This window comes from Zootoca vivipara, chromosome 2 (assembly GCF_965207765.1).
Source record: "Zootoca vivipara chromosome 2, rZooViv2.hap1.1, whole genome shotgun sequence".
Taxonomy (NCBI): domain Eukaryota; kingdom Metazoa; phylum Chordata; class Lepidosauria; order Squamata; family Lacertidae; genus Zootoca; species Zootoca vivipara.
In genome coordinates this window covers 46,401,053-46,414,715 of record NC_142584.1, presented here as the reverse complement: position 1 = coordinate 46,414,715, position 13,663 = coordinate 46,401,053, and the positions used below count along the sequence as shown (strand labels likewise).

At 40.4% G+C, this 13,663-nt stretch overlaps 1 protein-coding gene across 2 annotated transcripts in view; it reads right to left on the bottom strand.

The window, feature by feature from the left end:
• Positions 1–13,663, bottom strand: part of KCNIP1 (potassium voltage-gated channel interacting protein 1) — a 566,415-nt gene that overhangs the window by 425,262 nt on the left and 127,490 nt on the right. The gene's annotated exons all lie outside the window — the stretch shown is intronic.

Sequence of the window (13,663 nt, the reverse complement as noted above, 5' to 3'; positions counted from 1 at the left end):
ACACCTTTCAGTTGAACTAACACCATCAGATTTGCTCTCCTAAACCTGAACATGTGGGTGTCCAGAATCACAGTATTTTAAAGGGGGAAAAACCATGCCTAACCTAGGTCTACTCTCCTCCAATAACCAAGTACTGTTTTGGGCAGGACAGGCAGATGAGACAGTGAACAAATAACCAACTCCAGATTCTTTCAATCACCTCCAGGTTTGTACTTCAAGAGAATGCATTAAAGGAATCAAGATAAAGGAGCTAGAGATATCAGAAACATCATAAAAAGAAAATAAATGTTTTATTTTCACTCCATTCATTCAGTGACTAGCATGAAGCACCACCATCCTCATGTAAGGAGATTCCTAGGACCCATAGAGACTGCATGAGCCAGCAGAAGTCCTTTGAGCAGTGGCCACAAGCACTTGCTCAAGCTATCTACTCTGTGCTTCAGAGCGCTTAGTGCAGAAGGATTATGATTTCATGAGGAGAAAACCAGTACCAAATCAAACAGGACCTGGGTCTTACCAGTTCCAACATGTAGCTGGATGAAAATATTTAGCATCGTCCTTAGTTTATGCTTTAGAACAGGCATCCCCAAACTTCGGCCCTCCAGATGTTTTGGACTACAATTCCCATCTTCCCCGACCACTGGTCCTGCTAGCTAGGGATCATGGGAGTTGTAGGCCAAAACATCTGGAGGGCCACAGTTTGGGGATGCCTGCTTTAGAAGGTGTAAATTGGGAAGTCTTTTCCTTTGATTCTTGTCAGACAGGTTAAACACAGAGTAAAAACATCCTTGGCTGTATTGAAGCAAAGGAAAGTGTATATTTCCTTGTTTGCCCTCATGAAAGGAAAGCTTTTAGTAGATAAATTATTCTTTAAAAGACAGAAGGTTGGACCTCTGGGTTTTTGTCACATCAGGGCATGTGTAGCAGTTAACAACTATTCTCTTCAGAAAAGGCTTACTATTGTCTGAAGATTTCTCTACCCCTTGGCCAGACCTACTTTAAATTATTGCTAATATGCTAAGGACAGTAGAAATACTCATCTAGAATCATTAGACATGTCCAATAGGACATGTACCATCCCTAAATGTCTGAAAGAGATTGCACGTCAGTCCAAGTGTTTCCACTTGATCATTTGCAATACGTGTGATTCCTAGACAAGGAACTGGTCCCAAAGTTCTAATTTCATCTAATCAAGCTCCTACCCCACTCAAGGTCAATGCCATTTTCTGAACCATAATTCCAGCTTTTTCTTTTAAGGTACACAGTTACTGTGCATGCACACATACCCCCAAATTTGCTAAGTAAAATACCTGATGATGAAGCAAAATTGGTGCCGCCCTAAAAGAATGGAAGGGTAGCATCTATTTTGCTTCATTTCTCATTTTTACAATTACATAAATCATCATCATCATATATTTTAATATTTTATTATGATAACTTATGTACATTTTGCAATGCATTCAAAATTTGAGACCAACAGAATGTCCTTTTGAAGATGAGGAAATAAATCAATACTCCAGAAAGCGGTCAGTTGGATACAAATGTACAACTGGATTGCCAATTGTAGAAAACCCTTGACTGAGCAGAATCTTGATTCTTTTCCTTAGTAAGGATTGTAATATTATCCATTTTATAATACTCTTTGGGGGGGGGTTGATACCATCTTTGCCCCACATTGCATTTACTATTCTTGCTGCACACAGTGATCATGTAACTTTGTCCGCATGTTCTTTTTAATGGTTTGGATCACTTTACACGACCCTCTCAAATGGGACCTACATTAAACATTAGATCTAAGTTCTAATCAGAATAGATAATTACAATTAATCATCCTAAATTAGTTATGTGCATTAACATCAATGGATTTACTCTGAGTTGGACTACAACTCACAATTGGCTGCAACTCACACTCTAAATTCACAAAAATATATGATGTAACTGATTAAATAGTCTACACAGGCTCAAGATAGAACCCAGGAATTTAGGAACAGCGACCACCAGAAGCAGGAAGACACCCTGCATGTACATTTGGCACAGGGTTTGGTTTTGCTCTCTGCATTTTTCTTGAAGCTGTGGGAAAATAATATTCACTGTCCCCCTAGAAGGTCAAAAACCATTTTGGGATTCAGGAAGGGTATCTGGAGATAGCTAGACCAACCCCTGTATATGTCGTTTATTGGCCTAAGGCCTTCAACACTGTAAACCGTACTGCCCTGTGAACTGTCCTTCTGAAAATTGGCTACCCAGATAAATTTATGAACATCTGGCTCCTCCACGATAATATGATGGCAACAATTACAGATAACATTGGCTCTCAAAGTGAACCATTCACAGTGGGATCAGGCGTTAAACAGGGATGTGTTATCACCCGAACTCTATTAATTTTTTTCATCATCACCATGATCCTACACAACGTCAAAGGGAAACTTCCCACCGGGATAGAAATCATATATTGAACAGATGGAAAGTTCTTCAATTTGAGTAGGCTGAAAGCAAAAAATAAGGTTACCATAACTTCCATCATAGAGCTTCAATATGCTGATGACAATGTAGTGTGTGCACACTCAGAGGATGACCTCCAAACCATCCTAAATATCTTTGCAGTAGCTTAGGGAAACCTTGACCTATTGCTCAATATATATTAAAAAAAACCCAAAGTGCTGCACCAACAAGCACAAAACAACCTCTCTGTAATGCCACAAATCCAACTTAACATTGGAAAATGTTTATCATTTTTCCTACTTAGGCAGTTATCTTTCCACCAGGGCCGACACTGATGCCGAAATCCAGCATCACCTGAACTGTGCAAATGCAGCTTTCTCCCAATTGAAGCATATAGAGTGTTTGAGGATCAGGACATTCACAGAGAAACCAAAATGTTTATTTGCAAAGCTATTGTACTACCAACTTTACTGTACGCTTGTGAAACATGGACCACGCCATCTCCAACTCCTCTAAAGATTCCATAAATGGTGTCTCTGAAAATTTTTACATATCACTTGGAAAAATATGCAAATTAATGTCAGTGTACTGGAAAAAGCAAAGATCACTGGTGTCAAAGCAATGATTCCTCAACATCAACTTTGTTGGCTGGTCATGTTGTCCAGATGCCTGATTATCATCTTCCAAAGCAACTACTCTATTTCCAACTTAAGAATGGTAAGTGTAATGCCAGTGGACAACAAAAGAGGTTTAAAGTCACTCTCAAGGCAAATCTTTAAAAATGTAGTATAATTTTTTTAGTATAAACGACAACTGGGAAACACTGAGCTACGAGTGCTCCAATTGGACAACAGCCTTCACCAAAGGTGCCATGGACTTTGAAGACGCACAAACTTAGGCCAAAAGGAGAAACGAGCTAAGAGGAAGGCACATTTGGCAAACGTTCACCATGATCAACTCCCACCCGAAACCTATGTCTCCACTGTGGAAGGATATGCAGATCCAGAATTGGCCTCCATAGTCATTTATAGACACACTAGACACACTGTTAAGACATTCATGGAAGACAGTCTTACTCAGCTACCGTGTTTCTCATATTATAAGACACGTCTTATATTTATTTTTTCCTCAAAAAAAACCCACTATAGCTTATTTTCAAGGGATGTCTTATTTTTTTCCTCCTCCAGCCGCGGCCGGCATTGCTGCTGCGCCTATCACTATGTCTTATTTTCGGGGTATGGCTTATATTCCTTGAATGCTTAAAAATCCTGCTATGGCTTATTTTATGGGTATGTCTTAAAATATGAGAAACAGGGTATGAGTGATCACCAAAGAAGAAGACATTTAGCACAACTCCTGGCAGATGTAACTTTGCAGAGTAAACTTTGTGTTGAAATCAAGTATTCTGAAGAGCACTTTTAACAGGAAACACATGACATCTTTATTAATGAGACAAAACCAATGTGGGTAGCGATGGTGCCAGATCCAACAAACATAGATCACAGTCCTGACCTTTGAAAACCACAGTCTGATTTTCAGTTATTTCAGGTGCAGCATTATTCTGTGTCCAAAACAAGTTTTATAAGGATCATAATTATGCCTTTTGCAGGACTGCTGAGACATCCTGCTTAGAAAGTGCATGGAATGCAGGCAGCTAGTTCCCTACTTTTAAACACAGACAATAGCTGTGGTACAAATAGCATTTCCATGCGCTGCTGTGGTTCACCAGAAGCGGCCTAGTCATGCTGGCCACATGCCCCGGAAGCTGTCTGCGGACAAATGCTGGCTCCCTTGGCCAGTAAAGCGAGATGAGCGCCGCAACCCCACAGTTGTCCGTGACTGGACCTAACAGTCAGGGGTCCCTTTACCTGGAGAAGTCTACCTGACTTATGCACTGAAGCTTTGATATCTTTCTGTTGATTTGGTGATATGATTTACATCACTGATAAGGCAATTAAATTTATTTTATGCATTAGCAGATGGTGAAGTAAGAACTTTCTTTTGTTCTCTCTGTGAAGTTATTTGTATTTACTACCTGTATCAGCCTGCCCAGGTCCTTAGATCAGAATGGGCACCCAACCTCTTGCCATTTCACCACCATGTGAAGTTAACTGGGTGGCAATACAGGAAATGATTTTCTCTGTGGTGCTGCCCCAATTATGGAATGGCCTGGAAAAGCAACTGGCACTAACATTCTGACATTTCAGTGCCAGGTTTAACACCTGCCTGTTTGCCCAGGCAATCATGGGATGCAAGTCTGCTGCTGCAATTGGTATGCTGGCTTTTTAAATTTTATATTTAGTTTTATATTTAGACCTTGTCTTCTTTTGTGTGGATTGTTGTAACCCACCCTGGAATCAATTTATGAAGAGCAGGTAATAAATAAATGCAATAAACACAATTATGTTTGTATCATAATTGTATTGGTTTGTGACCATACAGATTAATTCATTCATCCAAATGGGTATAAAATCTGATTTCAGAAGATAGCTCAGTTGGTTAGAGCATGGTGCTGATAATGCCAAGGTTGCAGGTTTGATTTCCATATGGGGCAGCTGCATATTTCTGCATTGCAAGGGAGTTGGAGTAGATGATCCTCAACGTTCCTTCCATCTCTACAGTTATATGATTCTATAGTCCACACTATGAATCATTAACACACTTAAGAGTAGAGGCTATACATTACAGCCATCAATTCCCATGTATAATTTTCAATCTCAGCCCCAATTGTTGTTGGGGCGAAAACACAGTGAATTCCCCAGTCCATTCTGATAGCCATGAATGATACAGAATATGGGGCATGGGTACATGCACTATGCAAATGCCCCCAATGTACATAATGATTGGTGCTGTTATTGTCAAGAAGTTTATGAATGGAAAATTCATTATTCTAGCCTCATTTGGGTGACTGCAATGTAAAGCAATCTGAATTGGGAGAAACTTAACAATGAATATACTACATCGCCTTACAGGATTCCTTTGATTTGGCTATATTTATCAGACCCAAATACTGTTCATTTTGCTATCATTGCATTTGCAAATGAACAGTCATCACATTTATTTCTGACTCACAAACACAGTGTTTCCAGCAATACTGCTACAAGCGACGCATAAGGGGATGTGTTAGCATAATGCCAGCTATATCTGACAATCTGTTCAAGCAGCTGGAGCTCTTGTTTTCAATACTGTGGCATAACCAGATCATGGTGCCATTCCACATTATCCCAGCTCTGCACATTGCTGACTAAAGTGCAGAGATGACACTGCAAACTTTATAACATGACAGAAAATAACAATTACACACAGAGAGACACCCTTACTTTTGTGTGCTGTGAAAAGTTCATATATTCACATCCAAACTAACTCTCTCCAGTATTATTATCATCTATATAGCAGGAAGGATGCCCTAAACCACTGCACGCTTAATAAACTCTATCACTGTACATCAATGTCCATAAGGACTACCATTCTGGCATTTGAAAAACAACTGCAAGACAAAACCATTTTCAGCATCAATCTCTGTAGTGAAGAGACTACAGAGACTATATTTAAAGGATTTTGATAAGCTAATCTCTATTTTATGACCAATATTCACATAGTTAATTTCAAGTGCTTACTTTAGAAACCTGGAGCAAAAGGATGCTTGGGGAATTGCCCAAGTATTTAGTACTTGGGCAATTCCACAACAATTTAGTATACATTTTTCTCACATCTGATCTAATGAGGTAGGCATGCAGGAAGACACCTTTGCTATGTGTCATCTAATTCCTGAGTCTCTGTAGGACAGGAAACCCAAAGGAAGTGGTGGCCATCTCCCTCTTCTGGCCTGGTGTGGCAGGATTCCCTGGGAGCCTCTGTGGTAACACAAGACCTCCAGGGAAGGCAGGGCTTCTTGGATATAAAAGGGAGCCCCAAACATGAGATGAGGCTTGTTCACATCAAGGTTTTTCCACTCACCACCCCTCCTTCAGCCTCTCACTGGGAGCATTGCTGGTCATTAGTTGACAGGGCCAGAATGTTATTTTGCTCATACATGATTGGCCATCAGAAGGGCTGAACAAGTGGTAATGACTTTGGAAAGTATACATGCATTACTGGGGTGGTTTGTCCATCTTTGGTCCCCCCACAGAACTCAGCTCCTAGAAACTGTTGATATGTGACTGGCTGGCTAAACTAGGTGAGGGTAGCCAGTGGGACTCAAACCCTCAATGGGGTAGCCGATGAAACTTAAACCCTGCATGCAAAGACAGGTTCTAGCAGATTGAGCAAATGAGACCAATAGTGGGTCCAATGGTCAAGAAAGCAGTTTCTGCATGTGCTATAGAGGGAAGTGAGGGGCAGATGGGAGGTAGCTCATCTAGGGGAAGGAAAACTCTGGTGCTATACCTCTGCTGGCTTATGGGATATCTCCGAGAGAATAAAAGGCAAAGGAGGTAGCCCTAAACAAATCTGGAGTGCAGTCCCTAAGACAGTTGGATAGCAACTTGTACGCCTTCTTATGGCAACTCCTGCAACCAAGCTGGTGCCCAATGTATTGCTCTGCTGTTCTTTGGACCACATCAGCAAGGCCAAGAGTGGGGTCTTGTCCCAGGACCTGCATAAACACTACCGAGGCTTGCACTGCAGGGAGGTCACTGTGGTGGTGCTAACATAGTGGTTTTACTTCACCCCCAGAAGTGCACTCTATTGTATCTCGAGACAGATAGATACCAACAACAACCTGTGTTCCATCCAGGGGCTCTTTACTTTAGGTTGCAGCCTAAAACACAGTTGGGGGATCTGTCAACAACAACAACTGAAAATAACATACAGAAATGCATCTTAATCAGGAAAATGCTTTGCAAAAAAAAGTATTTTAGGCAAAATAGCATTTAAATTTGTAAATTAGGATAAATCCATACTAAAATGGTGATGAATTTTCAAGATGATTACACACACTCACACTGATATGTAAATGTGGAGAACTGGACTTAAAAGTGAAAAAAATGAGAAACAGAGAGAAACAGAAATTAAGACAGATTCACCCATCCCTAGCAACATAACAAGAGCATAGTTAACATTCCTGACAATGTTAGCATTGTAGTGGATTAAAATCCCCTGCGGTAAAGGCAGGGCTTGCAATAATCCTGTTAACTATGTGAGGCGTGTGCAATGAAGCAAATAAAAAGTCTATATAATGGGGTCTTGTATTGAAGGCAAATTTATAGCTCCAGGGAAAGCAATATAAATCTTATTATATAAGGATGACAATCATAAATGCTCATTAGCTTGGGTGACAAAAGAAATGTTAGTGGTGGGGGGAGGATTTCCTTTTAATTTCTTACTCCAGGGAGAAACATGCTGATAGATAAAGGATCAAAATGTTCTGATTTTCAAGTGGGAGAAGAAGGCATCCTTCATTTGCTTCTGGAAGGTTATTGGACCAGATTTCATAAAATGCTGGCATTGAAATAAATGAGAAAGCCATGGATTACACATTACTTGTGGGGAACTGGTTGTTTTCTGTTTTGTGAAAGAGATAAGGACACAGCTATTAACTCTGAAAACAAATGAAACATGTTGGTACACAATCAAGATTTCAGCTGGAGAAACACAGAAGGTTGTAATCGGAGTCCTGGACCAAGTTAAAACATCCCTTTTCTCAGACATCACCTTTTTTCTCTTGTTGACATTCTTTCTGGTGCCTGTTTGCACTAACCACTTTTTGTAGGGAACAGCATGATTTGGCAGCAAGACAATAGTCCTCTTCAACTGTTCATATCCCATATAATGTAAAAAGGCAAGGGGGGACCTGGCTGTGATGAGTGCGCAAGTTCTGCCATCTGCCACCATTCCACTTGCCTTTCACAAGCTGGAGGGCAACTGTCTGAAACAGACAGCCAACTATATTCATGGAGGCTCCCCACACATTTTAGAACCTTGTAAAATCAGGTGAAACTGGCCACACGGTTGGTTGTGCAAAGAGAAGCAGTTTTGGAACCAGCAGAATGCCCTCACCTTATGAAATCTCATCCGATGACTGCATTGACCATCATAAAGAAACAACATCCAGCCTACCCCTTATATTGGCAAAAATGTCAAAAGCAACCTAGGTAGCTATCACCTCTTTGGGTAATGGAAAATGAGCCCCATAAGGTACCGTAGTTATTCTCCAGGTGGTCCAAGAATGAGTGGAGGAGAGAGGCAGCAATGTCTGCTGGCCCCACCTTCAAAATCCTAATGCTTATAGGCTCTCCCCACAGATCTCCATGTGTTGGGTAGTAGGTCTCAAGAGAAAGGTTGAGGCTAGCATGTATGGCCCTGTTCTCCATGCCATGCCACACATTCTTGGAACACATGGAGAATAGCTTCTGCATACAGCTAAAGTTCGAATACAAATGATCATGAAGGAACAGCTTTTCTCCTCCACAGGCTCACTCTTTCCTCCAGTGTGGATTCCAGTCTCCAAAATTTAGAGGCCTAGTTTGTTACATCCAAGGAAGGTATAGTGAGCATTTTATAGCATGCTGGGGAAAGTCCTGCTCCCTTAACAAAAGGTTATACTCTTCAAGAGGCTACTAAAGTAGGCATTGTTAATACAAACACAATTTTGTTAACTGACCCTTTGAGAAACTCACCACTGCTGTTATTATACAGAAGTACATATTATACTAGACTTGTTATGTTATGCTGAATTCCCAAAGAACTAACATTCATCATGGGGTGATTGCTCACTAATGCACAGTAAAGTTTTATAACTAAAACAATAATGATCCAACACCTTAAATCTATATCTGCTCCTCTGTGAAAAGAGTGTCATACACGTTTTAATGTTCTGCCCTGCATTCTATCCACTAGGGAGTATGCTAAAGGCATTTTTATCCTTGCCAGGCAATTATGTGCAGAAAGTCTGAATTCTCTTTGGTCAGCTTCCATAGATTTTTCCCTTTACCAGCATTAAAATGACAATTTAGTTTGCTATTAATATACTTCAATTAGAAGCAGAGAGGCTAATAACCTCGTTGGGTTTTACCAGGATCAGAAATATTCTCATTTCACAGCCCACTGGTTCTTTAGAGGCAGCTGAGGATTCCCCACAAGTGAAGCTAAAACACTTATTGAGCTAGCTTTGCATACTAGACGCCACAATCTCCTGCACTTGAATACAACAGCTATGCTGCTTACACTAAATTTATGGATCAGCCAATACACAGAGGCTCAAACTGCACATGACATTAATCAAGTGGTGTTTCCCTTCTGACAGTTTTCTAAAAAATATGTATTAATATACCTTGGGCCTTTGACAATTAAGGTACGTATGTACAGTACCTATTTAGTTTTGTGGACCCACTTCTTACTTAATTTACGGTATATCGTTTTGTTCTGTTTGGAATAGATTTATGGCATCCTGGGACCTTATAGTGAAGACAGGGTAAGAAATATTATAAATAAATAGTGAAACAGCTACCTAGGCTGCTATCTGTAACAGGAGACTGGCATGGAGGAGAGCAGGAGAGTATTTCCTCCTCCTTCTTTTCCCTCTCCAGTCCTGCCCCCCCTTGCAGCTGTTTTTAGCAACTTGCAAGAAAACATGGATGAACAGCTATTCATTTTCCCACATACAACTAAAAACAGTTCAGTTATGCCAACCTTTCCTTCCCCAGGTCAGCCATTGGAGATTTAGATTTTTTATTTTTATTTTAGGGAGGGCTGTTGTCAGGGAGCAACATTCCACCAGTTTTTTTTTTTAATTTATTCCTTAGCACCCTGGTTCCAAAATGTAGCAGTTTATCTAGAAAGATAAACTCAGCTTATGTCAGGAGTATGGGCAGGGGTCAGGCTCTGGGGCCTGTAGTGCTCTGCAGGACTGGGGCCTGCCTCAGCTTGTGCTGGAGAAGCAAGGCGTGGCCACACAGGTGAAGAACTCAGCTTGTGCTGGAGAGGCAAGGAGTGGTCACTCAGGTGAGGCCACTTGATACCTCACTGCACCTGGTGGCAAGAGTTGGGAGGGATAAAAGCCCAGCCTTGCCCTTCAGCTCTTTGCCACAGCAACGCTATCCCTGCCTTGTTGCAGCTGGCCTCCTGCTCCTTGATCCTTCGCCTTGCCCCTTGGACCTTCGCCTTGCCGATGCCTTGCTCCTCGACCCTTGGACCTTCGCCTTGCTTCTGCCTTGCTCCTCGACCCTTGGACCTTCGCCTTGCCTCCGCCTTGCTCCTTGACTCCCTGACCTTCGCCTCCGCCTTGCTCCTTGACCCTGTGACTGCCTGCTGCTGGACCCTCAGCCCTGCACCTGTTCTTGCCTCTGGTCCTGACGTCCTCAGCCAGGGCTTCAACCGCCCGCCGACCGGACCGTGAAAGCTTAGAACCGGCTGTGCAGGATAAACTAAGTTGCAGTTTCCCAAATTCTCCTTTGATACAGAGAAGCCAGTGGCTTCCACCCACTATTGCTATTCATAGGGTGACCAGTTATGCATTGCCAAAAAGAGGTCAAAATAGGAACCCCAATTTGCATGAAATTTGCATATGGCAATTTGGATGTATAGGTGCAAATTTAGAAATGACTGCTACAATTTATATGGAAATAGAATACAGTGGTACCTTGGGGTAAGAACTGAATTCGTTCTGGAGGTTCATTCTTAACCTGAAACTGTTCTTAACTTGAGGTACCACTTTAGCTAATGGGGCCTCCTGCTGCCGCCACGCCACCACCATGCGATTTCTGTTCTCATCCTGAAGGGAAGTTCTTAACGCGAGTACTATTTCTGGGTTAGCGGAGTCTGTAACCTGAAGCGTTTGTAACCTGAAGCGTCTGTAACCCGAGGTACCACTGTACATCTTGCCATAGTGGGGAAGACACCAGGTGACTGGTGACCAACTGCTGCTAACTGTTGATGGGCAAGTTCAAGGCTTCTGTTACCCCTTTTGCTCCATTTACCCCTGCCACTGCTTCCCTGATCCCCCCCCCAATGTCATATTTTATATTGCAAGACTTACTGGGGTAGGAACCATTGGTGAAGTGTCATGCTGGTGCAGCATAAATATAAACAATTCAAGACAAACATATTTCACTCAGCAGAGGCTACTGAACAATTATAATTCTTTATAATTATTTACAGCTATTACCGATTCAGAAGCCAGGCAAGAAAAGAGTCATATTCTCACTTGACAACCATAACAGAATTGGTAACATTCTGTGACCTGAACCCCTGTGTGGAGCTCAGCAGCACCTATTGGGAGTCTCTGTGGCCAACAAAATTGTGGCAGGATTGCACCAATACTCATCTATGCAACCACATTTGCAATACTATTTGGATTTCAACAAGCAATGCACGTGTTATAGCAAACAGCTAGGAACATATGGAGTACTTAGTATAGCTTTAATCAATAAACTACAGCGTTTTTAAAAAACCAACAATGGCGGTCACCAGTGGTCCCACTTTCTTTTCTTTTTTAAAAATTTTTTAAAATTAAAATAATCTTTAATTCATTAAAATACAATACAAAGAAAATAAGTCACTTATGTAGATCTTAATATACAACTAATTCATATACCATTAAAAAAATAACTTCCCAATCACCACACATCACTTAACTTTCAATTTCTTTTTAACTTGCGTTACTTTCATTTACAAATACAACTCTAATTAACAATTCTTAATTTTCCCCTCTTTTCTTCAATTTCCCTCATGACAGCCTTATTTAAACAGATCATCAGCTCAGTTTTTATATCCTTTTTCTTAAAATACTCTTCCACAAACCCCCATTCCATTTTGGACTTTTGTTTAGAGGTATTTCTAATTGCCGCCGTCATTCTCTCCAAGTTGATAAATTCTATTAACTTTATTTGCCAATCTTGAATTGTGGGCAATTCCTTTTTTCTCCACTTCTGGGCGATCAACAGTCTTGCTGCTGCACACGCATACAGAAAGATGTTTTTCCTATTATCTGGCATATTATCTGGCATTATGCTTAGTAAGAAATATTCCGGGTTTTTTTTTCCAAAGGTGACCCTCAGCATCTTTTTCATTTCTTCATATATTTCTCCCCAAAATTTATAAATTTTCCTACAACCCCACCAACAATGGAAATAATTGCCCCCTTTTTCATCACACTTCCAACAATTATCTGGCTCTTTTTATATATATTTTCGCTAATTTATCAGGAGTCAAATGCCATCTATAAACAAGTTTCAAAATATTCTCTTTTATTCCCATGCTGGCCGTAAATCTCATTGATACTTTCCACAAATTTTCCCATTGTGTCATATAAATTGGCCTTCCTAAATCTTGGGCCCATTTTGTCATCACCCCTTTTATCTCTTCATCTTTTAATTCCCACTCTAGTAGGAACTTATGTAATTTTGATAATGGTTTCACATTCATAGCTGCCAAGTTATCCCTTTTTTAAAGGGATTTTCCCTTATGCTGAATAGGCTTCCTCGCGAGAAAAGGGAAAACTTGGCAGCTATGGATTCACATTATTTTCAATTAATATTTCTTGTAATTTTGACTTCCCATTTACAAATCCTATTTTTTAAATGATATTTAAAAAGACTTTGTACCTGCAGATATTGCAGCCAACTGTTACAATATGGTTTAATTTCTTCATATGTTTTTAACCTCCATTGTCCATTTTCTCTATCTTTGGAAAGCTAACGGTTTAAAGGTACAAAGCCAATTACTTTTAAGGTGTGAGTGTCTCCCCATAGTTGAAGAGGTTTTTATCACCTCTTGCCGGACATCTGGATCTGTTTTCTCATTAGAAAGATTTTGCAATAACTAGATATTTCCCCTAACTGGAAAATAGTACCGGTATATAAGAGCTAATACTGAATTTGGGCAAACATTTGACCCAGCCTTGAAGGAACATCTTAATTATCCAAATCTCTTTCTAAAGTTCCTCTTTTTGCCATTTGCTTAATTTTTAGTCTCTCCCCCTGTTCAGGGTGTGGAGCAGAAAGTAATTCCGGACACAGCAATGAAAGTAAAACTTTCTCTGGATCTAACAATTTCATCTTCTGATCTTTATTCTATCTTTATTACTCAGATTAATAGCAATGCATAATTAAACACAATTCTCATTACAATGATGCAAAATTATAACGTGGCTGTGTTTCTGCAGAGATATTTATTTTATACAAACACCACACAAGATCTAGCTTAAAATTCATGTTTGAAACTATATTTTCATTTAATGGAGAAAACCAATATATAATAATTTGACACAGGTACTCCCAAACAG